The sequence below is a fragment of the Schistocerca cancellata genome, unplaced genomic scaffold (genome assembly GCF_023864275.1).
Source record: "Schistocerca cancellata isolate TAMUIC-IGC-003103 unplaced genomic scaffold, iqSchCanc2.1 HiC_scaffold_134, whole genome shotgun sequence".
Taxonomy (NCBI): Eukaryota; Metazoa; Arthropoda; class Insecta; order Orthoptera; family Acrididae; genus Schistocerca; species Schistocerca cancellata.
This window is the reverse complement of record NW_026046181.1, coordinates 1-26,493: the sequence shown is the minus strand read 5'-3', so window position 1 is coordinate 26,493 and position 26,493 is coordinate 1. Positions and strand designations below refer to the sequence as shown.

The 26,493-nt window shown below is 41.2% G+C and overlaps 11 non-coding genes across 11 annotated transcripts; all 11 read left to right on the top strand.

Annotated features, from left to right (window-relative positions):
• Nucleotides 1-7: 7 nt before the first annotated feature.
• On the top strand, nucleotides 8-147 carry LOC126112114 (U4 spliceosomal RNA). The gene has a single exon (XR_007524323.1). It is a non-coding gene; the product is annotated as a U4 spliceosomal RNA (small nuclear RNA).
• A 2,272-nt stretch (nucleotides 148-2,419) lies between these two features.
• LOC126112113 (U4 spliceosomal RNA) lies at nucleotides 2,420-2,559 on the top strand. The gene has a single exon (XR_007524322.1). It is a non-coding gene; the product is annotated as a U4 spliceosomal RNA (small nuclear RNA).
• A 2,272-nt stretch (nucleotides 2,560-4,831) lies between these two features.
• On the top strand, nucleotides 4,832-4,971 carry LOC126112112 (U4 spliceosomal RNA). Its single transcript, XR_007524321.1, has one exon. It is a non-coding gene; the product is annotated as a U4 spliceosomal RNA (small nuclear RNA).
• Nucleotides 4,972-7,243: 2,272 nt separating this feature from the next.
• LOC126112111 (U4 spliceosomal RNA) lies at nucleotides 7,244-7,383 on the top strand. Its single transcript, XR_007524320.1, has one exon. It is a non-coding gene; the product is annotated as a U4 spliceosomal RNA (small nuclear RNA).
• A 2,272-nt stretch (nucleotides 7,384-9,655) lies between these two features.
• Nucleotides 9,656-9,795, top strand: LOC126112110 (U4 spliceosomal RNA). Its single transcript, XR_007524319.1, has one exon. It is a non-coding gene; the product is annotated as a U4 spliceosomal RNA (small nuclear RNA).
• Nucleotides 9,796-12,067: 2,272 nt separating this feature from the next.
• On the top strand, nucleotides 12,068-12,207 carry LOC126112109 (U4 spliceosomal RNA). The gene has a single exon (XR_007524318.1). It is a non-coding gene; the product is annotated as a U4 spliceosomal RNA (small nuclear RNA).
• A 2,272-nt stretch (nucleotides 12,208-14,479) lies between these two features.
• On the top strand, nucleotides 14,480-14,619 carry LOC126112119 (U4 spliceosomal RNA). The gene has a single exon (XR_007524327.1). It is a non-coding gene; the product is annotated as a U4 spliceosomal RNA (small nuclear RNA).
• A 2,272-nt stretch (nucleotides 14,620-16,891) lies between these two features.
• Nucleotides 16,892-17,031, top strand: LOC126112117 (U4 spliceosomal RNA). Its single transcript, XR_007524326.1, has one exon. It is a non-coding gene; the product is annotated as a U4 spliceosomal RNA (small nuclear RNA).
• Nucleotides 17,032-19,303: 2,272 nt separating this feature from the next.
• On the top strand, nucleotides 19,304-19,443 carry LOC126112116 (U4 spliceosomal RNA). The gene has a single exon (XR_007524325.1). It is a non-coding gene; the product is annotated as a U4 spliceosomal RNA (small nuclear RNA).
• A 2,272-nt stretch (nucleotides 19,444-21,715) lies between these two features.
• Nucleotides 21,716-21,855, top strand: LOC126112115 (U4 spliceosomal RNA). The gene has a single exon (XR_007524324.1). It is a non-coding gene; the product is annotated as a U4 spliceosomal RNA (small nuclear RNA).
• Nucleotides 21,856-24,129: 2,274 nt separating this feature from the next.
• LOC126112108 (U4 spliceosomal RNA) lies at nucleotides 24,130-24,269 on the top strand. The gene has a single exon (XR_007524317.1). It is a non-coding gene; the product is annotated as a U4 spliceosomal RNA (small nuclear RNA).
• The last annotated feature ends 2,224 nt before the right edge of the window (nucleotides 24,270-26,493 follow it).

Here is a 26,493-nt window from a genome sequence, read left to right as displayed (position 1 = left end):
GTAGTTAATCTTTGCGCAGTGGCAATATCGTAACCAATGAAGTATAACTGAGGTGCGATTATTGCTAGTTGAAAACTTTTACCAATACCCCGCCAGAGAGACGTGAAATACCGACTCTGTGGCAATTTTTGGCAGCTCCTCAGGGGGTGTAAGTCTCATGGAAACAATGCTTCAAGCTGTGTTTATCTGTGAACACATTCAGCACTTGTGGAAGTGTTTGGCTGGTGGTTGTTAGGGACCATGTACACAGACTAGGCTGTGTTCACAGATGAATTGTGTACATGTCTTTGACAGCTGGTGAGAAACATTCTCCTCAGTGTAAGATGTTGTGCAACTGCTATGTGTGAATAAAGATGCCAATGTGGACAGTTGAAATGTGGTTCTGTCCAGTGGCAATTCTTGCTCCATAGCATACTAGTGGTACATACATGCAGTGGTTACTGATAAATGTAGGATTTGACAAAACTTCTGTCAGAATTTAATGGAGGAGACTAGGGCAGTACAGTGAGAGTTGGTGAGTGTGTGGGAGGCCAGTGTTGTACTTGATTCATTTTCACAGCACTGCCAGTGTTATAATTTGTGTTTGTGTCCTGATCATTATATGGATGTTTGATCCTTTTTGGACACTGCTGTGTGTACACCTTGATAATTAGAACTTATGACCATGGAACTGCTGTTGATAATATTGGGCAATGAGTTTGTTGACTTGAGATGATTGATGTGTTAGGCTGCACAGTGCCTAGTAAGGGCACTCACATTGAATACAGTATCCTATGTGGTGTGTGTTACATGGAACAGGAAGAACTGTAATGTTGTGCAAGGCTTTGCCTCATTTTGAGAATACATACATGTGCTGTAGTGTGCAGAGCAGAGTGATTGAAAGAAAGGTAAGTGCTTGTAGCTATTTGTATGGTAGCTAATGCAGTCCCTGGTGTTGAGGTTTTGTTGAACCTTTATGTAGCTTACATGTTTCATCTAAAGGCTACTGGTGGTAAATCTCCTTCATGCAGTGATTGTGCAGTAGAATTTGGTTGGCTGCAGCCATGGTATTCACATTTTGAACAGTGTTATTAGTGCATTTCTTGGTGTATTCCTTGAACTGTGGATTTACTGTTCAAATGTGACAGATAATACAGTGTGATAGTTTAAATGGGATGGTGAGCTTAATGATGGTCCAGTGTGCTATGAGAATGTATTGCATGTGGAATACTGAAGAGAGGGAACAAATGCTTGTGGGGTAAATTTTGTGATTGTATCTGTGAATATAAACCAAGGAATGCAATGAATAACACAGTGGTAGAGCAAGTGTAGGTGAGAACTGTAGCAGGAGTGGTGCATTTTTTGAGAGCAGAAGTAGTTGGCTTGTGATGGCTCATTCTTTGTGTCTCTTCATTTGAGAATATGACTGTTCCTATATGCAAGGTGAGCAACATTTGCTGCCTACCATAGCACAAATGGACCCATAGAAAATGTCTTATTGTTTGGATCTGTTATGAATGGTTGGCACTCGAGATACTATTTAGCACACATTCAGATATTTTCATTTTTGTCAGGCAATATATTAGCTGGGGCCAACGAGACAGCAGGCGGGTTTTCTATGATTGTTCTGGGGCAAGAACATAAACGGCAGAGGAGCCCAAAACATACATTTTTCTGCAAGTTGTTTGGCGCAATGTGGAATAAGTGTGTATCTTGTATATTTAAGACTGCAGCATGTGTTCCCAGCGCTATGAAGCAATTTACTGACTGAATTCTAGTTGTACTTTCCTGCAAGGTAAACTCATTTCAACAACTTAACCCAGCCACATGAGAGGATTTGTAAATCTCATTTCATTGTGTTTCCAGGGTGCCTAATCAGTTACACGAATATTTCACCCATCGACATTAATCAATTTCACGGCATGATTCGAGTAAAACTAGCGTTCTACTGCTCAGTACGTCAAACAGCTTTTGCTGACAAGTGTATGGTTTGTTAAGTTAATGTAAATGCAGTTGGCAGTTTTCTTGGTGTCTAGTACTAACCAGCGGCCACAAAATAACAAAATCTAACGATGAGTCTTAATGGGTGTGCCGGTATTTGCTAAATGAGGTTGTGCTACTTTCGTCTGTGGGGGGGCTAGGCGAGTGAGCAGTAGCGCGCCTGTCGGTCAAGGGGAGAACTACTGTGCAATTTTGAGTGTTTAAGATGGCGGTAAGTGGGCGTGTAAGCAACTATTAGACACAAGGAGCAAAGAACAGAGAGTCTGCCACTAATAAAATGTGTTTTACTGTTTTTTTTTCTGTATATTTCTGTATTTGTTTCCCCCAAAGGAACTTGAATAGTGTAAGGTAATACTGATAGGTAGCGATGATGTAAGTACCTGTAGGTGCTTGGAACGAACGTCAGGTATAAATAGCAGTGCCAGGCGCAAGGTAGTTAATCTTTGCGCAGTGGCAATATCGTAACCAATGAAGTATAACTGAGGTGCGATTATTGCTAGTTGAAAACTTTTACCAATACCCCGCCAGAGAGACGTGAAATACCGACTCTGTGGCAATTTTTGGCAGCTCCTCAGGGGGTGTAAGTCTCATGGAAACAATGCTTCAAGCTGTGTTTATCTGTGAACACATTCAGCACTTGTGGAAGTGTTTGGCTGGTGGTTGTTAGGGACCATGTACACAGACTAGGCTGTGTTCACAGATGAATTGTGTACATGTCTTTGACAGCTGGTGAGAAACATTCTCCTCAGTGTAAGATGTTGTGCAACTGCTATGTGTGAATAAAGATGCCAATGTGGACAGTTGAAATGTGGTTCTGTCCAGTGGCAATTCTTGCTCCATAGCATACTAGTGGTACATACATGCAGTGGTTACTGATAAATGTAGGATTTGACAAAACTTCTGTCAGAATTTAATGGAGGAGACTAGGGCAGTACAGTGAGAGTTGGTGAGTGTGTGGGAGGCCAGTGTTGTACTTGATTCATTTTCACAGCACTGCCAGTGTTATAATTTGTGTTTGTGTCCTGATCATTATATGGATGTTTGATCCTTTTTGGACACTGCTGTGTGTACACCTTGATAATTAGAACTTATGACCATGGAACTGCTGTTGATAATATTGGGCAATGAGTTTGTTGACTTGAGATGATTGATGTGTTAGGCTGCACAGTGCCTAGTAAGGGCACTCACATTGAATACAGTATCCTATGTGGTGTGTGTTACATGGAACAGGAAGAACTGTAATGTTGTGCAAGGCTTTGCCTCATTTTGAGAATACATACATGTGCTGTAGTGTGCAGAGCAGAGTGATTGAAAGAAAGGTAAGTGCTTGTAGCTATTTGTATGGTAGCTAATGCAGTCCCTGGTGTTGAGGTTTTGTTGAACCTTTATGTAGCTTACATGTTTCATCTAAAGGCTACTGGTGGTAAATCTCCTTCATGCAGTGATTGTGCAGTAGAATTTGGTTGGCTGCAGCCATGGTATTCACATTTTGAACAGTGTTATTAGTGCATTTCTTGGTGTATTCCTTGAACTGTGGATTTACTGTTCAAATGTGACAGATAATACAGTGTGATAGTTTAAATGGGATGGTGAGCTTAATGATGGTCCAGTGTGCTATGAGAATGTATTGCATGTGGAATACTGAAGAGAGGGAACAAATGCTTGTGGGGTAAATTTTGTGATTGTATCTGTGAATATAAACCAAGGAATGCAATGAATAACACAGTGGTAGAGCAAGTGTAGGTGAGAACTGTAGCAGGAGTGGTGCATTTTTTGAGAGCAGAAGTAGTTGGCTTGTGATGGCTCATTCTTTGTGTCTCTTCATTTGAGAATATGACTGTTCCTATATGCAAGGTGAGCAACATTTGCTGCCTACCATAGCACAAATGGACCCATAGAAAATGTCTTATTGTTTGGATCTGTTATGAATGGTTGGCACTCGAGATACTATTTAGCACACATTCAGATATTTTCATTTTTGTCAGGCAATATATTAGCTGGGGCCAACGAGACAGCAGGCGGGTTTTCTATGATTGTTCTGGGGCAAGAACATAAACGGCAGAGGAGCCCAAAACATACATTTTTCTGCAAGTTGTTTGGCGCAATGTGGAATAAGTGTGTATCTTGTATATTTAAGACTGCAGCATGTGTTCCCAGCGCTATGAAGCAATTTACTGACTGAATTCTAGTTGTACTTTCCTGCAAGGTAAACTCATTTCAACAACTTAACCCAGCCACATGAGAGGATTTGTAAATCTCATTTCATTGTGTTTCCAGGGTGCCTAATCAGTTACACGAATATTTCACCCATCGACATTAATCAATTTCACGGCATGATTCGAGTAAAACTAGCGTTCTACTGCTCAGTACGTCAAACAGCTTTTGCTGACAAGTGTATGGTTTGTTAAGTTAATGTAAATGCAGTTGGCAGTTTTCTTGGTGTCTAGTACTAACCAGCGGCCACAAAATAACAAAATCTAACGATGAGTCTTAATGGGTGTGCCGGTATTTGCTAAATGAGGTTGTGCTACTTTCGTCTGTGGGGGGGCTAGGCGAGTGAGCAGTAGCGCGCCTGTCGGTCAAGGGGAGAACTACTGTGCAATTTTGAGTGTTTAAGATGGCGGTAAGTGGGCGTGTAAGCAACTATTAGACACAAGGAGCAAAGAACAGAGAGTCTGCCACTAATAAAATGTGTTTTACTGTTTTTTTTTCTGTATATTTCTGTATTTGTTTCCCCCAAAGGAACTTGAATAGTGTAAGGTAATACTGATAGGTAGCGATGATGTAAGTACCTGTAGGTGCTTGGAACGAACGTCAGGTATAAATAGCAGTGCCAGGCGCAAGGTAGTTAATCTTTGCGCAGTGGCAATATCGTAACCAATGAAGTATAACTGAGGTGCGATTATTGCTAGTTGAAAACTTTTACCAATACCCCGCCAGAGAGACGTGAAATACCGACTCTGTGGCAATTTTTGGCAGCTCCTCAGGGGGTGTAAGTCTCATGGAAACAATGCTTCAAGCTGTGTTTATCTGTGAACACATTCAGCACTTGTGGAAGTGTTTGGCTGGTGGTTGTTAGGGACCATGTACACAGACTAGGCTGTGTTCACAGATGAATTGTGTACATGTCTTTGACAGCTGGTGAGAAACATTCTCCTCAGTGTAAGATGTTGTGCAACTGCTATGTGTGAATAAAGATGCCAATGTGGACAGTTGAAATGTGGTTCTGTCCAGTGGCAATTCTTGCTCCATAGCATACTAGTGGTACATACATGCAGTGGTTACTGATAAATGTAGGATTTGACAAAACTTCTGTCAGAATTTAATGGAGGAGACTAGGGCAGTACAGTGAGAGTTGGTGAGTGTGTGGGAGGCCAGTGTTGTACTTGATTCATTTTCACAGCACTGCCAGTGTTATAATTTGTGTTTGTGTCCTGATCATTATATGGATGTTTGATCCTTTTTGGACACTGCTGTGTGTACACCTTGATAATTAGAACTTATGACCATGGAACTGCTGTTGATAATATTGGGCAATGAGTTTGTTGACTTGAGATGATTGATGTGTTAGGCTGCACAGTGCCTAGTAAGGGCACTCACATTGAATACAGTATCCTATGTGGTGTGTGTTACATGGAACAGGAAGAACTGTAATGTTGTGCAAGGCTTTGCCTCATTTTGAGAATACATACATGTGCTGTAGTGTGCAGAGCAGAGTGATTGAAAGAAAGGTAAGTGCTTGTAGCTATTTGTATGGTAGCTAATGCAGTCCCTGGTGTTGAGGTTTTGTTGAACCTTTATGTAGCTTACATGTTTCATCTAAAGGCTACTGGTGGTAAATCTCCTTCATGCAGTGATTGTGCAGTAGAATTTGGTTGGCTGCAGCCATGGTATTCACATTTTGAACAGTGTTATTAGTGCATTTCTTGGTGTATTCCTTGAACTGTGGATTTACTGTTCAAATGTGACAGATAATACAGTGTGATAGTTTAAATGGGATGGTGAGCTTAATGATGGTCCAGTGTGCTATGAGAATGTATTGCATGTGGAATACTGAAGAGAGGGAACAAATGCTTGTGGGGTAAATTTTGTGATTGTATCTGTGAATATAAACCAAGGAATGCAATGAATAACACAGTGGTAGAGCAAGTGTAGGTGAGAACTGTAGCAGGAGTGGTGCATTTTTTGAGAGCAGAAGTAGTTGGCTTGTGATGGCTCATTCTTTGTGTCTCTTCATTTGAGAATATGACTGTTCCTATATGCAAGGTGAGCAACATTTGCTGCCTACCATAGCACAAATGGACCCATAGAAAATGTCTTATTGTTTGGATCTGTTATGAATGGTTGGCACTCGAGATACTATTTAGCACACATTCAGATATTTTCATTTTTGTCAGGCAATATATTAGCTGGGGCCAACGAGACAGCAGGCGGGTTTTCTATGATTGTTCTGGGGCAAGAACATAAACGGCAGAGGAGCCCAAAACATACATTTTTCTGCAAGTTGTTTGGCGCAATGTGGAATAAGTGTGTATCTTGTATATTTAAGACTGCAGCATGTGTTCCCAGCGCTATGAAGCAATTTACTGACTGAATTCTAGTTGTACTTTCCTGCAAGGTAAACTCATTTCAACAACTTAACCCAGCCACATGAGAGGATTTGTAAATCTCATTTCATTGTGTTTCCAGGGTGCCTAATCAGTTACACGAATATTTCACCCATCGACATTAATCAATTTCACGGCATGATTCGAGTAAAACTAGCGTTCTACTGCTCAGTACGTCAAACAGCTTTTGCTGACAAGTGTATGGTTTGTTAAGTTAATGTAAATGCAGTTGGCAGTTTTCTTGGTGTCTAGTACTAACCAGCGGCCACAAAATAACAAAATCTAACGATGAGTCTTAATGGGTGTGCCGGTATTTGCTAAATGAGGTTGTGCTACTTTCGTCTGTGGGGGGGCTAGGCGAGTGAGCAGTAGCGCGCCTGTCGGTCAAGGGGAGAACTACTGTGCAATTTTGAGTGTTTAAGATGGCGGTAAGTGGGCGTGTAAGCAACTATTAGACACAAGGAGCAAAGAACAGAGAGTCTGCCACTAATAAAATGTGTTTTACTGTTTTTTTTTCTGTATATTTCTGTATTTGTTTCCCCCAAAGGAACTTGAATAGTGTAAGGTAATACTGATAGGTAGCGATGATGTAAGTACCTGTAGGTGCTTGGAACGAACGTCAGGTATAAATAGCAGTGCCAGGCGCAAGGTAGTTAATCTTTGCGCAGTGGCAATATCGTAACCAATGAAGTATAACTGAGGTGCGATTATTGCTAGTTGAAAACTTTTACCAATACCCCGCCAGAGAGACGTGAAATACCGACTCTGTGGCAATTTTTGGCAGCTCCTCAGGGGGTGTAAGTCTCATGGAAACAATGCTTCAAGCTGTGTTTATCTGTGAACACATTCAGCACTTGTGGAAGTGTTTGGCTGGTGGTTGTTAGGGACCATGTACACAGACTAGGCTGTGTTCACAGATGAATTGTGTACATGTCTTTGACAGCTGGTGAGAAACATTCTCCTCAGTGTAAGATGTTGTGCAACTGCTATGTGTGAATAAAGATGCCAATGTGGACAGTTGAAATGTGGTTCTGTCCAGTGGCAATTCTTGCTCCATAGCATACTAGTGGTACATACATGCAGTGGTTACTGATAAATGTAGGATTTGACAAAACTTCTGTCAGAATTTAATGGAGGAGACTAGGGCAGTACAGTGAGAGTTGGTGAGTGTGTGGGAGGCCAGTGTTGTACTTGATTCATTTTCACAGCACTGCCAGTGTTATAATTTGTGTTTGTGTCCTGATCATTATATGGATGTTTGATCCTTTTTGGACACTGCTGTGTGTACACCTTGATAATTAGAACTTATGACCATGGAACTGCTGTTGATAATATTGGGCAATGAGTTTGTTGACTTGAGATGATTGATGTGTTAGGCTGCACAGTGCCTAGTAAGGGCACTCACATTGAATACAGTATCCTATGTGGTGTGTGTTACATGGAACAGGAAGAACTGTAATGTTGTGCAAGGCTTTGCCTCATTTTGAGAATACATACATGTGCTGTAGTGTGCAGAGCAGAGTGATTGAAAGAAAGGTAAGTGCTTGTAGCTATTTGTATGGTAGCTAATGCAGTCCCTGGTGTTGAGGTTTTGTTGAACCTTTATGTAGCTTACATGTTTCATCTAAAGGCTACTGGTGGTAAATCTCCTTCATGCAGTGATTGTGCAGTAGAATTTGGTTGGCTGCAGCCATGGTATTCACATTTTGAACAGTGTTATTAGTGCATTTCTTGGTGTATTCCTTGAACTGTGGATTTACTGTTCAAATGTGACAGATAATACAGTGTGATAGTTTAAATGGGATGGTGAGCTTAATGATGGTCCAGTGTGCTATGAGAATGTATTGCATGTGGAATACTGAAGAGAGGGAACAAATGCTTGTGGGGTAAATTTTGTGATTGTATCTGTGAATATAAACCAAGGAATGCAATGAATAACACAGTGGTAGAGCAAGTGTAGGTGAGAACTGTAGCAGGAGTGGTGCATTTTTTGAGAGCAGAAGTAGTTGGCTTGTGATGGCTCATTCTTTGTGTCTCTTCATTTGAGAATATGACTGTTCCTATATGCAAGGTGAGCAACATTTGCTGCCTACCATAGCACAAATGGACCCATAGAAAATGTCTTATTGTTTGGATCTGTTATGAATGGTTGGCACTCGAGATACTATTTAGCACACATTCAGATATTTTCATTTTTGTCAGGCAATATATTAGCTGGGGCCAACGAGACAGCAGGCGGGTTTTCTATGATTGTTCTGGGGCAAGAACATAAACGGCAGAGGAGCCCAAAACATACATTTTTCTGCAAGTTGTTTGGCGCAATGTGGAATAAGTGTGTATCTTGTATATTTAAGACTGCAGCATGTGTTCCCAGCGCTATGAAGCAATTTACTGACTGAATTCTAGTTGTACTTTCCTGCAAGGTAAACTCATTTCAACAACTTAACCCAGCCACATGAGAGGATTTGTAAATCTCATTTCATTGTGTTTCCAGGGTGCCTAATCAGTTACACGAATATTTCACCCATCGACATTAATCAATTTCACGGCATGATTCGAGTAAAACTAGCGTTCTACTGCTCAGTACGTCAAACAGCTTTTGCTGACAAGTGTATGGTTTGTTAAGTTAATGTAAATGCAGTTGGCAGTTTTCTTGGTGTCTAGTACTAACCAGCGGCCACAAAATAACAAAATCTAACGATGAGTCTTAATGGGTGTGCCGGTATTTGCTAAATGAGGTTGTGCTACTTTCGTCTGTGGGGGGGCTAGGCGAGTGAGCAGTAGCGCGCCTGTCGGTCAAGGGGAGAACTACTGTGCAATTTTGAGTGTTTAAGATGGCGGTAAGTGGGCGTGTAAGCAACTATTAGACACAAGGAGCAAAGAACAGAGAGTCTGCCACTAATAAAATGTGTTTTACTGTTTTTTTTTCTGTATATTTCTGTATTTGTTTCCCCCAAAGGAACTTGAATAGTGTAAGGTAATACTGATAGGTAGCGATGATGTAAGTACCTGTAGGTGCTTGGAACGAACGTCAGGTATAAATAGCAGTGCCAGGCGCAAGGTAGTTAATCTTTGCGCAGTGGCAATATCGTAACCAATGAAGTATAACTGAGGTGCGATTATTGCTAGTTGAAAACTTTTACCAATACCCCGCCAGAGAGACGTGAAATACCGACTCTGTGGCAATTTTTGGCAGCTCCTCAGGGGGTGTAAGTCTCATGGAAACAATGCTTCAAGCTGTGTTTATCTGTGAACACATTCAGCACTTGTGGAAGTGTTTGGCTGGTGGTTGTTAGGGACCATGTACACAGACTAGGCTGTGTTCACAGATGAATTGTGTACATGTCTTTGACAGCTGGTGAGAAACATTCTCCTCAGTGTAAGATGTTGTGCAACTGCTATGTGTGAATAAAGATGCCAATGTGGACAGTTGAAATGTGGTTCTGTCCAGTGGCAATTCTTGCTCCATAGCATACTAGTGGTACATACATGCAGTGGTTACTGATAAATGTAGGATTTGACAAAACTTCTGTCAGAATTTAATGGAGGAGACTAGGGCAGTACAGTGAGAGTTGGTGAGTGTGTGGGAGGCCAGTGTTGTACTTGATTCATTTTCACAGCACTGCCAGTGTTATAATTTGTGTTTGTGTCCTGATCATTATATGGATGTTTGATCCTTTTTGGACACTGCTGTGTGTACACCTTGATAATTAGAACTTATGACCATGGAACTGCTGTTGATAATATTGGGCAATGAGTTTGTTGACTTGAGATGATTGATGTGTTAGGCTGCACAGTGCCTAGTAAGGGCACTCACATTGAATACAGTATCCTATGTGGTGTGTGTTACATGGAACAGGAAGAACTGTAATGTTGTGCAAGGCTTTGCCTCATTTTGAGAATACATACATGTGCTGTAGTGTGCAGAGCAGAGTGATTGAAAGAAAGGTAAGTGCTTGTAGCTATTTGTATGGTAGCTAATGCAGTCCCTGGTGTTGAGGTTTTGTTGAACCTTTATGTAGCTTACATGTTTCATCTAAAGGCTACTGGTGGTAAATCTCCTTCATGCAGTGATTGTGCAGTAGAATTTGGTTGGCTGCAGCCATGGTATTCACATTTTGAACAGTGTTATTAGTGCATTTCTTGGTGTATTCCTTGAACTGTGGATTTACTGTTCAAATGTGACAGATAATACAGTGTGATAGTTTAAATGGGATGGTGAGCTTAATGATGGTCCAGTGTGCTATGAGAATGTATTGCATGTGGAATACTGAAGAGAGGGAACAAATGCTTGTGGGGTAAATTTTGTGATTGTATCTGTGAATATAAACCAAGGAATGCAATGAATAACACAGTGGTAGAGCAAGTGTAGGTGAGAACTGTAGCAGGAGTGGTGCATTTTTTGAGAGCAGAAGTAGTTGGCTTGTGATGGCTCATTCTTTGTGTCTCTTCATTTGAGAATATGACTGTTCCTATATGCAAGGTGAGCAACATTTGCTGCCTACCATAGCACAAATGGACCCATAGAAAATGTCTTATTGTTTGGATCTGTTATGAATGGTTGGCACTCGAGATACTATTTAGCACACATTCAGATATTTTCATTTTTGTCAGGCAATATATTAGCTGGGGCCAACGAGACAGCAGGCGGGTTTTCTATGATTGTTCTGGGGCAAGAACATAAACGGCAGAGGAGCCCAAAACATACATTTTTCTGCAAGTTGTTTGGCGCAATGTGGAATAAGTGTGTATCTTGTATATTTAAGACTGCAGCATGTGTTCCCAGCGCTATGAAGCAATTTACTGACTGAATTCTAGTTGTACTTTCCTGCAAGGTAAACTCATTTCAACAACTTAACCCAGCCACATGAGAGGATTTGTAAATCTCATTTCATTGTGTTTCCAGGGTGCCTAATCAGTTACACGAATATTTCACCCATCGACATTAATCAATTTCACGGCATGATTCGAGTAAAACTAGCGTTCTACTGCTCAGTACGTCAAACAGCTTTTGCTGACAAGTGTATGGTTTGTTAAGTTAATGTAAATGCAGTTGGCAGTTTTCTTGGTGTCTAGTACTAACCAGCGGCCACAAAATAACAAAATCTAACGATGAGTCTTAATGGGTGTGCCGGTATTTGCTAAATGAGGTTGTGCTACTTTCGTCTGTGGGGGGGCTAGGCGAGTGAGCAGTAGCGCGCCTGTCGGTCAAGGGGAGAACTACTGTGCAATTTTGAGTGTTTAAGATGGCGGTAAGTGGGCGTGTAAGCAACTATTAGACACAAGGAGCAAAGAACAGAGAGTCTGCCACTAATAAAATGTGTTTTACTGTTTTTTTTTCTGTATATTTCTGTATTTGTTTCCCCCAAAGGAACTTGAATAGTGTAAGGTAATACTGATAGGTAGCGATGATGTAAGTACCTGTAGGTGCTTGGAACGAACGTCAGGTATAAATAGCAGTGCCAGGCGCAAGGTAGTTAATCTTTGCGCAGTGGCAATATCGTAACCAATGAAGTATAACTGAGGTGCGATTATTGCTAGTTGAAAACTTTTACCAATACCCCGCCAGAGAGACGTGAAATACCGACTCTGTGGCAATTTTTGGCAGCTCCTCAGGGGGTGTAAGTCTCATGGAAACAATGCTTCAAGCTGTGTTTATCTGTGAACACATTCAGCACTTGTGGAAGTGTTTGGCTGGTGGTTGTTAGGGACCATGTACACAGACTAGGCTGTGTTCACAGATGAATTGTGTACATGTCTTTGACAGCTGGTGAGAAACATTCTCCTCAGTGTAAGATGTTGTGCAACTGCTATGTGTGAATAAAGATGCCAATGTGGACAGTTGAAATGTGGTTCTGTCCAGTGGCAATTCTTGCTCCATAGCATACTAGTGGTACATACATGCAGTGGTTACTGATAAATGTAGGATTTGACAAAACTTCTGTCAGAATTTAATGGAGGAGACTAGGGCAGTACAGTGAGAGTTGGTGAGTGTGTGGGAGGCCAGTGTTGTACTTGATTCATTTTCACAGCACTGCCAGTGTTATAATTTGTGTTTGTGTCCTGATCATTATATGGATGTTTGATCCTTTTTGGACACTGCTGTGTGTACACCTTGATAATTAGAACTTATGACCATGGAACTGCTGTTGATAATATTGGGCAATGAGTTTGTTGACTTGAGATGATTGATGTGTTAGGCTGCACAGTGCCTAGTAAGGGCACTCACATTGAATACAGTATCCTATGTGGTGTGTGTTACGTGGAACAGGAAGAACTGTAATGTTGTGCAAGGCTTTGCCTCATTTTGAGAATACATACATGTGCTGTAGTGTGCAGAGCAGAGTGATTGAAAGAAAGGTAAGTGCTTGTAGCTATTTGTATGGTAGCTAATGCAGTCCCTGGTGTTGAGGTTTTGTTGAACCTTTATGTAGCTTACATGTTTCATCTAAAGGCTACTGGTGGTAAATCTCCTTCATGCAGTGATTGTGCAGTAGAATTTGGTTGGCTGCAGCCATGGTATTCACATTTTGAACAGTGTTATTAGTGCATTTCTTGGTGTATTCCTTGAACTGTGGATTTACTGTTCAAATGTGACAGATAATACAGTGTGATAGTTTAAATGGGATGGTGAGCTTAATGATGGTCCAGTGTGCTATGAGAATGTATTGCATGTGGAATACTGAAGAGAGGGAACAAATGCTTGTGGGGTAAATTTTGTGATTGTATCTGTGAATATAAACCAAGGAATGCAATGAATAACACAGTGGTAGAGCAAGTGTAGGTGAGAACTGTAGCAGGAGTGGTGCATTTTTTGAGAGCAGAAGTAGTTGGCTTGTGATGGCTCATTCTTTGTGTCTCTTCATTTGAGAATATGACTGTTCCTATATGCAAGGTGAGCAACATTTGCTGCCTACCATAGCACAAATGGACCCATAGAAAATGTCTTATTGTTTGGATCTGTTATGAATGGTTGGCACTCGAGATACTATTTAGCACACATTCAGATATTTTCATTTTTGTCAGGCAATATATTAGCTGGGGCCAACGAGACAGCAGGCGGGTTTTCTATGATTGTTCTGGGGCAAGAACATAAACGGCAGAGGAGCCCAAAACATACATTTTTCTGCAAGTTGTTTGGCGCAATGTGGAATAAGTGTGTATCTTGTATATTTAAGACTGCAGCATGTGTTCCCAGCGCTATGAAGCAATTTACTGACTGAATTCTAGTTGTACTTTCCTGCAAGGTAAACTCATTTCAACAACTTAACCCAGCCACATGAGAGGATTTGTAAATCTCATTTCATTGTGTTTCCAGGGTGCCTAATCAGTTACACGAATATTTCACCCATCGACATTAATCAATTTCACGGCATGATTCGAGTAAAACTAGCGTTCTACTGCTCAGTACGTCAAACAGCTTTTGCTGACAAGTGTATGGTTTGTTAAGTTAATGTAAATGCAGTTGGCAGTTTTCTTGGTGTCTAGTACTAACCAGCGGCCACAAAATAACAAAATCTAACGATGAGTCTTAATGGGTGTGCCGGTATTTGCTAAATGAGGTTGTGCTACTTTCGTCTGTGGGGGGGCTAGGCGAGTGAGCAGTAGCGCGCCTGTCGGTCAAGGGGAGAACTACTGTGCAATTTTGAGTGTTTAAGATGGCGGTAAGTGGGCGTGTAAGCAACTATTAGACACAAGGAGCAAAGAACAGAGAGTCTGCCACTAATAAAATGTGTTTTACTGTTTTTTTTTCTGTATATTTCTGTATTTGTTTCCCCCAAAGGAACTTGAATAGTGTAAGGTAATACTGATAGGTAGCGATGATGTAAGTACCTGTAGGTGCTTGGAACGAACGTCAGGTATAAATAGCAGTGCCAGGCGCAAGGTAGTTAATCTTTGCGCAGTGGCAATATCGTAACCAATGAAGTATAACTGAGGTGCGATTATTGCTAGTTGAAAACTTTTACCAATACCCCGCCAGAGAGACGTGAAATACCGACTCTGTGGCAATTTTTGGCAGCTCCTCAGGGGGTGTAAGTCTCATGGAAACAATGCTTCAAGCTGTGTTTATCTGTGAACACATTCAGCACTTGTGGAAGTGTTTGGCTGGTGGTTGTTAGGGACCATGTACACAGACTAGGCTGTGTTCACAGATGAATTGTGTACATGTCTTTGACAGCTGGTGAGAAACATTCTCCTCAGTGTAAGATGTTGTGCAACTGCTATGTGTGAATAAAGATGCCAATGTGGACAGTTGAAATGTGGTTCTGTCCAGTGGCAATTCTTGCTCCATAGCATACTAGTGGTACATACATGCAGTGGTTACTGATAAATGTAGGATTTGACAAAACTTCTGTCAGAATTTAATGGAGGAGACTAGGGCAGTACAGTGAGAGTTGGTGAGTGTGTGGGAGGCCAGTGTTGTACTTGATTCATTTTCACAGCACTGCCAGTGTTATAATTTGTGTTTGTGTCCTGATCATTATATGGATGTTTGATCCTTTTTGGACACTGCTGTGTGTACACCTTGATAATTAGAACTTATGACCATGGAACTGCTGTTGATAATATTGGGCAATGAGTTTGTTGACTTGAGATGATTGATGTGTTAGGCTGCACAGTGCCTAGTAAGGGCACTCACATTGAATACAGTATCCTATGTGGTGTGTGTTACATGGAACAGGAAGAACTGTAATGTTGTGCAAGGCTTTGCCTCATTTTGAGAATACATACATGTGCTGTAGTGTGCAGAGCAGAGTGATTGAAAGAAAGGTAAGTGCTTGTAGCTATTTGTATGGTAGCTAATGCAGTCCCTGGTGTTGAGGTTTTGTTGAACCTTTATGTAGCTTACATGTTTCATCTAAAGGCTACTGGTGGTAAATCTCCTTCATGCAGTGATTGTGCAGTAGAATTTGGTTGGCTGCAGCCATGGTATTCACATTTTGAACAGTGTTATTAGTGCATTTCTTGGTGTATTCCTTGAACTGTGGATTTACTGTTCAAATGTGACAGATAATACAGTGTGATAGTTTAAATGGGATGGTGAGCTTAATGATGGTCCAGTGTGCTATGAGAATGTATTGCATGTGGAATACTGAAGAGAGGGAACAAATGCTTGTGGGGTAAATTTTGTGATTGTATCTGTGAATATAAACCAAGGAATGCAATGAATAACACAGTGGTAGAGCAAGTGTAGGTGAGAACTGTAGCAGGAGTGGTGCATTTTTTGAGAGCAGAAGTAGTTGGCTTGTGATGGCTCATTCTTTGTGTCTCTTCATTTGAGAATATGACTGTTCCTATATGCAAGGTGAGCAACATTTGCTGCCTACCATAGCACAAATGGACCCATAGAAAATGTCTTATTGTTTGGATCTGTTATGAATGGTTGGCACTCGAGATACTATTTAGCACACATTCAGATATTTTCATTTTTGTCAGGCAATATATTAGCTGGGGCCAACGAGACAGCAGGCGGGTTTTCTATGATTGTTCTGGGGCAAGAACATAAACGGCAGAGGAGCCCAAAACATACATTTTTCTGCAAGTTGTTTGGCGCAATGTGGAATAAGTGTGTATCTTGTATATTTAAGACTGCAGCATGTGTTCCCAGCGCTATGAAGCAATTTACTGACTGAATTCTAGTTGTACTTTCCTGCAAGGTAAACTCATTTCAACAACTTAACCCAGCCACATGAGAGGATTTGTAAATCTCATTTCATTGTGTTTCCAGGGTGCCTAATCAGTTACACGAATATTTCACCCATCGACATTAATCAATTTCACGGCATGATTCGAGTAAAACTAGCGTTCTACTGCTCAGTACGTCAAACAGCTTTTGCTGACAAGTGTATGGTTTGTTAAGTTAATGTAAATGCAGTTGGCAGTTTTCTTGGTGTCTAGTACTAACCAGCGGCCACAAAATAACAAAATCTAACGATGAGTCTTAATGGGTGTGCCGGTATTTGCTAAATGAGGTTGTGCTACTTTCGTCTGTGGGGGGGCTAGGCGAGTGAGCAGTAGCGCGCCTGTCGGTCAAGGGGAGAACTACTGTGCAATTTTGAGTGTTTAAGATGGCGGTAAGTGGGCGTGTAAGCAACTATTAGACACAAGGAGCAAAGAACAGAGAGTCTGCCACTAATAAAATGTGTTTTACTGTTTTTTTTTCTGTATATTTCTGTATTTGTTTCCCCCAAAGGAACTTGAATAGTGTAAGGTAATACTGATAGGTAGCGATGATGTAAGTACCTGTAGGTGCTTGGAACGAACGTCAGGTATAAATAGCAGTGCCAGGCGCAAGGTAGTTAATCTTTGCGCAGTGGCAATATCGTAACCAATGAAGTATAACTGAGGTGCGATTATTGCTAGTTGAAAACTTTTACCAATACCCCGCCAGAGAGACGTGAAATACCGACTCTGTGGCAATTTTTGGCAGCTCCTCAGGGGGTGTAAGTCTCATGGAAACAATGCTTCAAGCTGTGTTTATCTGTGAACACATTCAGCACTTGTGGAAGTGTTTGGCTGGTGGTTGTTAGGGACCATGTACACAGACTAGGCTGTGTTCACAGATGAATTGTGTACATGTCTTTGACAGCTGGTGAGAAACATTCTCCTCAGTGTAAGATGTTGTGCAACTGCTATGTGTGAATAAAGATGCCAATGTGGACAGTTGAAATGTGGTTCTGTCCAGTGGCAATTCTTGCTCCATAGCATACTAGTGGTACATACATGCAGTGGTTACTGATAAATGTAGGATTTGACAAAACTTCTGTCAGAATTTAATGGAGGAGACTAGGGCAGTACAGTGAGAGTTGGTGAGTGTGTGGGAGGCCAGTGTTGTACTTGATTCATTTTCACAGCACTGCCAGTGTTATAATTTGTGTTTGTGTCCTGATCATTATATGGATGTTTGATCCTTTTTGGACACTGCTGTGTGTACACCTTGATAATTAGAACTTATGACCATGGAACTGCTGTTGATAATATTGGGCAATGAGTTTGTTGACTTGAGATGATTGATGTGTTAGGCTGCACAGTGCCTAGTAAGGGCACTCACATTGAATACAGTATCCTATGTGGTGTGTGTTACATGGAACAGGAAGAACTGTAATGTTGTGCAAGGCTTTGCCTCATTTTGAGAATACATACATGTGCTGTAGTGTGCAGAGCAGAGTGATTGAAAGAAAGGTAAGTGCTTGTAGCTATTTGTATGGTAGCTAATGCAGTCCCTGGTGTTGAGGTTTTGTTGAACCTTTATGTAGCTTACATGTTTCATCTAAAGGCTACTGGTGGTAAATCTCCTTCATGCAGTGATTGTGCAGTAGAATTTGGTTGGCTGCAGCCATGGTATTCACATTTTGAACAGTGTTATTAGTGCATTTCTTGGTGTATTCCTTGAACTGTGGATTTACTGTTCAAATGTGACAGATAATACAGTGTGATAGTTTAAATGGGATGGTGAGCTTAATGATGGTCCAGTGTGCTATGAGAATGTATTGCATGTGGAATACTGAAGAGAGGGAACAAATGCTTGTGGGGTAAATTTTGTGATTGTATCTGTGAATATAAACCAAGGAATGCAATGAATAACACAGTGGTAGAGCAAGTGTAGGTGAGAACTGTAGCAGGAGTGGTGCATTTTTTGAGAGCAGAAGTAGTTGGCTTGTGATGGCTCATTCTTTGTGTCTCTTCATTTGAGAATATGACTGTTCCTATATGCAAGGTGAGCAACATTTGCTGCCTACCATAGCACAAATGGACCCATAGAAAATGTCTTATTGTTTGGATCTGTTATGAATGGTTGGCACTCGAGATACTATTTAGCACACATTCAGATATTTTCATTTTTGTCAGGCAATATATTAGCTGGGGCCAACGAGACAGCAGGCGGGTTTTCTATGATTGTTCTGGGGCAAGAACATAAACGGCAGAGGAGCCCAAAACATACATTTTTCTGCAAGTTGTTTGGCGCAATGTGGAATAAGTGTGTATCTTGTATATTTAAGACTGCAGCATGTGTTCCCAGCGCTATGAAGCAATTTACTGACTGAATTCTAGTTGTACTTTCCTGCAAGGTAAACTCATTTCAACAACTTAACCCAGCCACATGAGAGGATTTGTAAATCTCATTTCATTGTGTTTCCAGGGTGCCTAATCAGTTACACGAATATTTCACCCATCGACATTAATCAATTTCACGGCATGATTCGAGTAAAACTAGCGTTCTACTGCTCAGTACGTCAAACAGCTTTTGCTGACAAGTGTATGGTTTGTTAAGTTAATGTAAATGCAGTTGGCAGTTTTCTTGGTGTCTAGTACTAACCAGCGGCCACAAAATAACAAAATCTAACGATGAGTCTTAATGGGTGTGCCGGTATTTGCTAAATGAGGTTGTGCTACTTTCGTCTGTGGGGGGGCTAGGCGAGTGAGCAGTAGCGCGCCTGTCGGTCAAGGGGAGAACTACTGTGCAATTTTGAGTGTTTAAGATGGCGGTAAGTGGGCGTGTAAGCAACTATTAGACACAAGGAGCAAAGAACAGAGAGTCTGCCACTAATAAAATGTGTTTTACTGTTTTTTTTTCTGTATATTTCTGTATTTGTTTCCCCCAAAGGAACTTGAATAGTGTAAGGTAATACTGATAGGTAGCGATGATGTAAGTACCTGTAGGTGCTTGGAACGAACGTCAGGTATAAATAGCAGTGCCAGGCGCAAGGTAGTTAATCTTTGCGCAGTGGCAATATCGTAACCAATGAAGTATAACTGAGGTGCGATTATTGCTAGTTGAAAACTTTTACCAATACCCCGCCAGAGAGACGTGAAATACCGACTCTGTGGCAATTTTTGGCAGCTCCTCAGGGGGTGTAAGTCTCATGGAAACAATGCTTCAAGCTGTGTTTATCTGTGAACACATTCAGCACTTGTGGAAGTGTTTGGCTGGTGGTTGTTAGGGACCATGTACACAGACTAGGCTGTGTTCACAGATGAATTGTGTACATGTCTTTGACAGCTGGTGAGAAACATTCTCCTCAGTGTAAGATGTTGTGCAACTGCTATGTGTGAATAAAGATGCCAATGTGGACAGTTGAAATGTGGTTCTGTCCAGTGGCAATTCTTGCTCCATAGCATACTAGTGGTACATACATGCAGTGGTTACTGATAAATGTAGGATTTGACAAAACTTCTGTCAGAATTTAATGGAGGAGACTAGGGCAGTACAGTGAGAGTTGGTGAGTGTGTGGGAGGCCAGTGTTGTACTTGATTCATTTTCACAGCACTGCCAGTGTTATAATTTGTGTTTGTGTCCTGATCATTATATGGATGTTTGATCCTTTTTGGACACTGCTGTGTGTACACCTTGATAATTAGAACTTATGACCATGGAACTGCTGTTGATAATATTGGGCAATGAGTTTGTTGACTTGAGATGATTGATGTGTTAGGCTGCACAGTGCCTAGTAAGGGCACTCACATTGAATACAGTATCCTATGTGGTGTGTGTTACATGGAACAGGAAGAACTGTAATGTTGTGCAAGGCTTTGCCTCATTTTGAGAATACATACATGTGCTGTAGTGTGCAGAGCAGAGTGATTGAAAGAAAGGTAAGTGCTTGTAGCTATTTGTATGGTAGCTAATGCAGTCCCTGGTGTTGAGGTTTTGTTGAACCTTTATGTAGCTTACATGTTTCATCTAAAGGCTACTGGTGGTAAATCTCCTTCATGCAGTGATTGTGCAGTAGAATTTGGTTGGCTGCAGCCATGGTATTCACATTTTGAACAGTGTTATTAGTGCATTTCTTGGTGTATTCCTTGAACTGTGGATTTACTGTTCAAATGTGACAGATAATACAGTGTGATAGTTTAAATGGGATGGTGAGCTTAATGATGGTCCAGTGTGCTATGAGAATGTATTGCATGTGGAATACTGAAGAGAGGGAACAAATGCTTGTGGGGTAAATTTTGTGATTGTATCTGTGAATATAAACCAAGGAATGCAATGAATAACACAGTGGTAGAGCAAGTGTAGGTGAGAACTGTAGCAGGAGTGGTGCATTTTTTGAGAGCAGAAGTAGTTGGCTTGTGATGGCTCATTCTTTGTGTCTCTTCATTTGAGAATATGACTGTTCCTATATGCAAGGTGAGCAACATTTGCTGCCTACCATAGCACAAATGGACCCATAGAAAATGTCTTATTGTTTGGATCTGTTATGAATGGTTGGCACTCGAGATACTATTTAGCACACATTCAGATATTTTCATTTTTGTCAGGCAATATATTAGCTGGGGCCAACGAGACAGCAGGCGGGTTTTCTATGATTGTTCTGGGGCAAGAACATAAACGGCAGAGGAGCCCAAAACATACATTTTTCTGCAAGTTGTTTGGCGCAATGTGGAATAAGTGTGTATCTTGTATATTTAAGACTGCAGCATGTGTTCCCAGCGCTATGAAGCAATTTACTGACTGAATTCTAGTTGTACTTTCCTGCAAGGTAAACTCATTTCAACAACTTAACCCAGCCACATGAGAGGATTTGTAAATCTCATTTCATTGTGTTTCCAGGGTGCCTAATCAGTTACACGAATATTTCACCCATCGACATTAATCAATTTCACGGCATGATTCGAGTAAAACTAGCGTTCTACTGCTCAGTACGTCAAACAGCTTTTGCTGACAAGTGTATGGTTTGTTAAGTTAATGTAAATGCAGTTGGCAGTTTTCTTGGTGTCTAGTACTAACCAGCGGCCACAAAATAACAAAATCTAACGATGAGTCTTAATGGGTGTGCCGGTATTTGCTAAATGAGGTTGTGCTACTTTCGTCTGTGGGGGGGCTAGGCGAGTGAGCAGTAGCGCGCCTGTCGGTCAAGGGGAGAACTACTGTGCAATTTTGAGTGTTTAAGATGGCGGTAAGTGGGCGTGTAAGCAACTATTAGACACAAGGAGCAAAGAACAGAGAGTCTGCCACTAATAAAATGTGTTTTACTGTTTTTTTTTCTGTATATTTCTGTATTTGTTTCCCCCAAAGGAACTTGAATAGTGTAAGGTAATACTGATAGGTAGCGATGATGTAAGTACCTGTAGGTGCTTGGAACGAACGTCAGGTATAAATAGCAGTGCCAGGCGCAAGGTAGTTAATCTTTGCGCAGTGGCAATATCGTAACCAATGAAGTATAACTGAGGTGCGATTATTGCTAGTTGAAAACTTTTACCAATACCCCGCCAGAGAGACGTGAAATACCGACTCTGTGGCAATTTTTGGCAGCTCCTCAGGGGGTGTAAGTCTCATGGAAACAATGCTTCAAGCTGTGTTTATCTGTGAACACATTCAGCACTTGTGGAAGTGTTTGGCTGGTGGTTGTTAGGGACCATGTACACAGACTAGGCTGTGTTCACAGATGAATTGTGTACATGTCTTTGACAGCTGGTGAGAAACATTCTCCTCAGTGTAAGATGTTGTGCAACTGCTATGTGTGAATAAAGATGCCAATGTGGACAGTTGAAATGTGGTTCTGTCCAGTGGCAATTCTTGCTCCATAGCATACTAGTGGTACATACATGCAGTGGTTACTGATAAATGTAGGATTTGACAAAACTTCTGTCAGAATTTAATGGAGGAGACTAGGGCAGTACAGTGAGAGTTGGTGAGTGTGTGGGAGGCCAGTGTTGTACTTGATTCATTTTCACAGCACTGCCAGTGTTATAATTTGTGTTTGTGTCCTGATCATTATATGGATGTTTGATCCTTTTTGGACACTGCTGTGTGTACACCTTGATAATTAGAACTTATGACCATGGAACTGCTGTTGATAATATTGGGCAATGAGTTTGTTGACTTGAGATGATTGATGTGTTAGGCTGCACAGTGCCTAGTAAGGGCACTCACATTGAATACAGTATCCTATGTGGTGTGTGTTACATGGAACAGGAAGAACTGTAATGTTGTGCAAGGCTTTGCCTCATTTTGAGAATACATACATGTGCTGTAGTGTGCAGAGCAGAGTGATTGAAAGAAAGGTAAGTGCTTGTAGCTATTTGTATGGTAGCTAATGCAGTCCCTGGTGTTGAGGTTTTGTTGAACCTTTATGTAGCTTACATGTTTCATCTAAAGGCTACTGGTGGTAAATCTCCTTCATGCAGTGATTGTGCAGTAGAATTTGGTTGGCTGCAGCCATGGTATTCACATTTTGAACAGTGTTATTAGTGCATTTCTTGGTGTATTCCTTGAACTGTGGATTTACTGTTCAAATGTGACAGATAATACAGTGTGATAGTTTAAATGGGATGGTGAGCTTAATGATGGTCCAGTGTGCTATGAGAATGTATTGCATGTGGAATACTGAAGAGAGGGAACAAATGCTTGTGGGGTAAATTTTGTGATTGTATCTGTGAATATAAACCAAGGAATGCAATGAATAACACAGTGGTAGAGCAAGTGTAGGTGAGAACTGTAGCAGGAGTGGTGCATTTTTTGAGAGCAGAAGTAGTTGGCTTGTGATGGCTCATTCTTTGTGTCTCTTCATTTGAGAATATGACTGTTCCTATATGCAAGGTGAGCAACATTTGCTGCCTACCATAGCACAAATGGACCCATAGAAAAATGTCTTATTGTTTGGATCTGTTATGAATGGTTGGCACTCGAGATACTATTTAGCACACATTCAGATATTTTCATTTTTGTCAGGCAATATATTAGCTGGGGCCAACGAGACAGCAGGCGGGTTTTCTATGATTGTTCTGGGGCAAGAACATAAACGGCAGAGGAGCCCAAAACATACATTTTTCTGCAAGTTGTTTGGCGCAATGTGGAATAAGTGTGTATCTTGTATATTTAAGACTGCAGCATGTGTTCCCAGCGCTATGAAGCAATTTACTGACTGAATTCTAGTTGTACTTTCCTGCAAGGTAAACTCATTTCAACAACTTAACCCAGCCACATGAGAGGATTTGTAAATCTCATTTCATTGTGTTTCCAGGGTGCCTAATCAGTTACACGAATATTTCACCCATCGACATTAATCAATTTCACGGCATGATTCGAGTAAAACTAGCGTTCTACTGCTCAGTACGTCAAACAGCTTTTGCTGACAAGTGTATGGTTTGTTAAGTTAATGTAAATGCAGTTGGCAGTTTTCTTGGTGTCTAGTACTAACCAGCGGCCACAAAATAACAAAATCTAACGATGAGTCTTATGGGTGTGCCGGTATTTGCTAAATGAGGTTGTGCTACTTTCGTCTGTGGGGGGGCTAGGCGAGTGAGCAGTAGCGCGCCTGTCGGTCAAGGGGAGAACTACTGTGCAATTTTGAGTGTTTAAGATGGCGGTAAGTGGGCGTGTAAGCAACTATTAGACACAAGGAGCAAAGAACAGAGAGTCTGCCACTAATAAAATGTGTTTTACTGTTTTTTTTTCTGTATATTTCTGTATTTGTTTCCCCCAAAGGAACTCTGAATAGTGTAAGGTAATACTGATAGGTAGCGATGATGTAAGTACCTGTAGGTGCTTGGAACGAACGTCAGGTAATAAATAGCAGTGCCAGGCGCAAGGTAGTTAATCTTTGCGCAGTGGCAATATCGTAACCAATGAAGTATAACTGAGGTGCGATTATTGCTAGTTGAAAACTTTTACCAATACCCCGCCAGAGAGACGTGAAATACCGACTCTGTGGCAATTTTTGGCAGCTCCTCAGGGGGTGTAAGTCTCATGGAAACAATGCTTCAAGCTGTGTTTATCTGTGAACACATTCAGCACTTGTGGAAGTGTTTGGCTGGTGGTTGTTAGGGACCATGTACACAGACTAGGCTGTGTTCACAGATGAATTGTGTACATGTCTTTGACAGCTGGTGAGAAACATTCTCCTCAGTGTAAGATGTTGTGCAACTGCTATGTGTGAATAAAGATGCCAATGTGGACAGTTGAAATGTGGTTCTGTCCAGTGGCAATTCTTGCTCCATAGCATACTAGTGGTACATACATGCAGTGGTTACTGATAAATGTAGGATTTGACAAAACTTCTGTCAGAATTTATGGAGGAGACTAGGGCAGTACAGTGAGAGTTGGTGAGTGTGTGGGAGGCCAGTGTTGTACTTGATTCATTTTCACAGCACTGCCAGTGTTATAATTTGTGTTTGTGTCCTGATCATTATATGGATGTTTGATCCTTTTTGGACACTGCTGTGTGTACACCTTGATAATTAGAACTTATGACCAATGGAACTGCTGTTGATAATATTGGGCAATGAGTTTGTTGACTTGAGATGATTGATGTGTTAGGCTGCACAGTGCCTAGTAAGGGCACTCACATTGAATACAGTATCCTATGTGGTGTGTGTTACATGGAACAGGAAGAACTGTAATGTTGTGCAAGGCTTTGCCTCATTTTGAGAATACATACATGTGCTGTAGTGTGCAGAGCAGAGTGGATTGAAAGAAAGGTAAGTGCTTGTAGCTATTTGTATGGTAGCTAATGCAGTCCCTGGTGTTGAGGTTTTGTTGAACCTTTATGTAGCTTACATGTTTCATCTAAAGGCTACTGGTGGTAAATCTCCTTCATGCAGTGATTGTGCAGTAGAATTTGGTTGGCTGCAGCCATGGTATTCACATTTTGAACAGTGTTAATTAGTGCATTTCTTGGTGTATTCCTTGAACTGTGGATTTACTGTTCAAATGTGACAGATAATACAGTGTGATAGTTTAAATGGGATGGTGAGCTTAATGATGGTCCAGTGTGCTATGAGAATGTATTGCATGTGGAATACTGAAGAGAGGGAACAAATGCTTGTGGGGTAAATTTTGTGATTGTATCTGTGAATATAAACCAAGGAATGCAATGAATAACACAGTGGTAGAGCAAGTGTAGGTGAGAACTGTAGCAGGAGTGGTGCATTTTTTGAGAGCAGAAGTAGTTGGCTTGTGATGGCTCATTCTTTGTGTCTCTTCATTTGAGAATATGGACTGTTCTATATGCAAGGTGAGCAACATTTGCTGCCTACCATAGCACAAATGGACCCATAGAAAATGTCTTATTGTTTGGATCTGTTATGAATGGTTGGCACTCGAGATACTATTTAGCACACATTCAGATATTTTCATTTTTGTCAGGCAATATATTAGCTGGGGCCAACGAGACAGCAGGGCGGGTTTTCTATGATTGTTCTCGGGGCAAGAACATAAACGGCAGAGGAGCCCAAAACATACATTTTTCTGCAAGTTGTTTGGCGCAATGTGGAATAAGTGTGTATCTTGTATATTTAAGACTGCAGCATGTGTTCCCAGCGCTATGAAGCAATTTACTGACTGAATTCTAGTTGTACTTTCCTGCAAGGTAAACTCATTTCAAACAACTTAACCCAGCCACATGAGAGGATTTGTAAATCTCATTTCATTGTGTTTCCAGGGTGGCCTAATCAGTTACACGAATATTTCACCCATCGACATTAATCAATTTCACGGCATGATTCGAGTAAAACTAGCGTTCTACTGCTCAGTACGTCAAACAGCTTTTGCTGACAAGTGTATGGTTTGTTAAGTTAATGTAAATGCAGTTGGCAGTTTTCTTGGTGTCTAGTACTAACCAGCGGCCCACAAAATAACAAATCTAACGATGAGTCTTAATGGGGTGTGCCGGTATTTGCTAAATGAGGTTGTGCTACTTTCGTCTGTGGGGGGGCTAGGCCGAGTGAGCAGTAGCGCGCCTGTCGGTCAAGGGGAGAACTACTGTGCAATTTTGAGTGTTTAAGATGGCGGTAAGTGGGCGTGTAAGCAACTATTAGACACAAGGAGCAAAGAACAGAGAGTCTGCCACTAATAAAATGTGTTTTACTGTTTTTTTTTCTGTATATTTCTGTATTTGTTTCCCCCCAAAGGAACTTGAATAGTGTAAGGTAATACTGATAGGTAGCGATGATGTAAGTACCT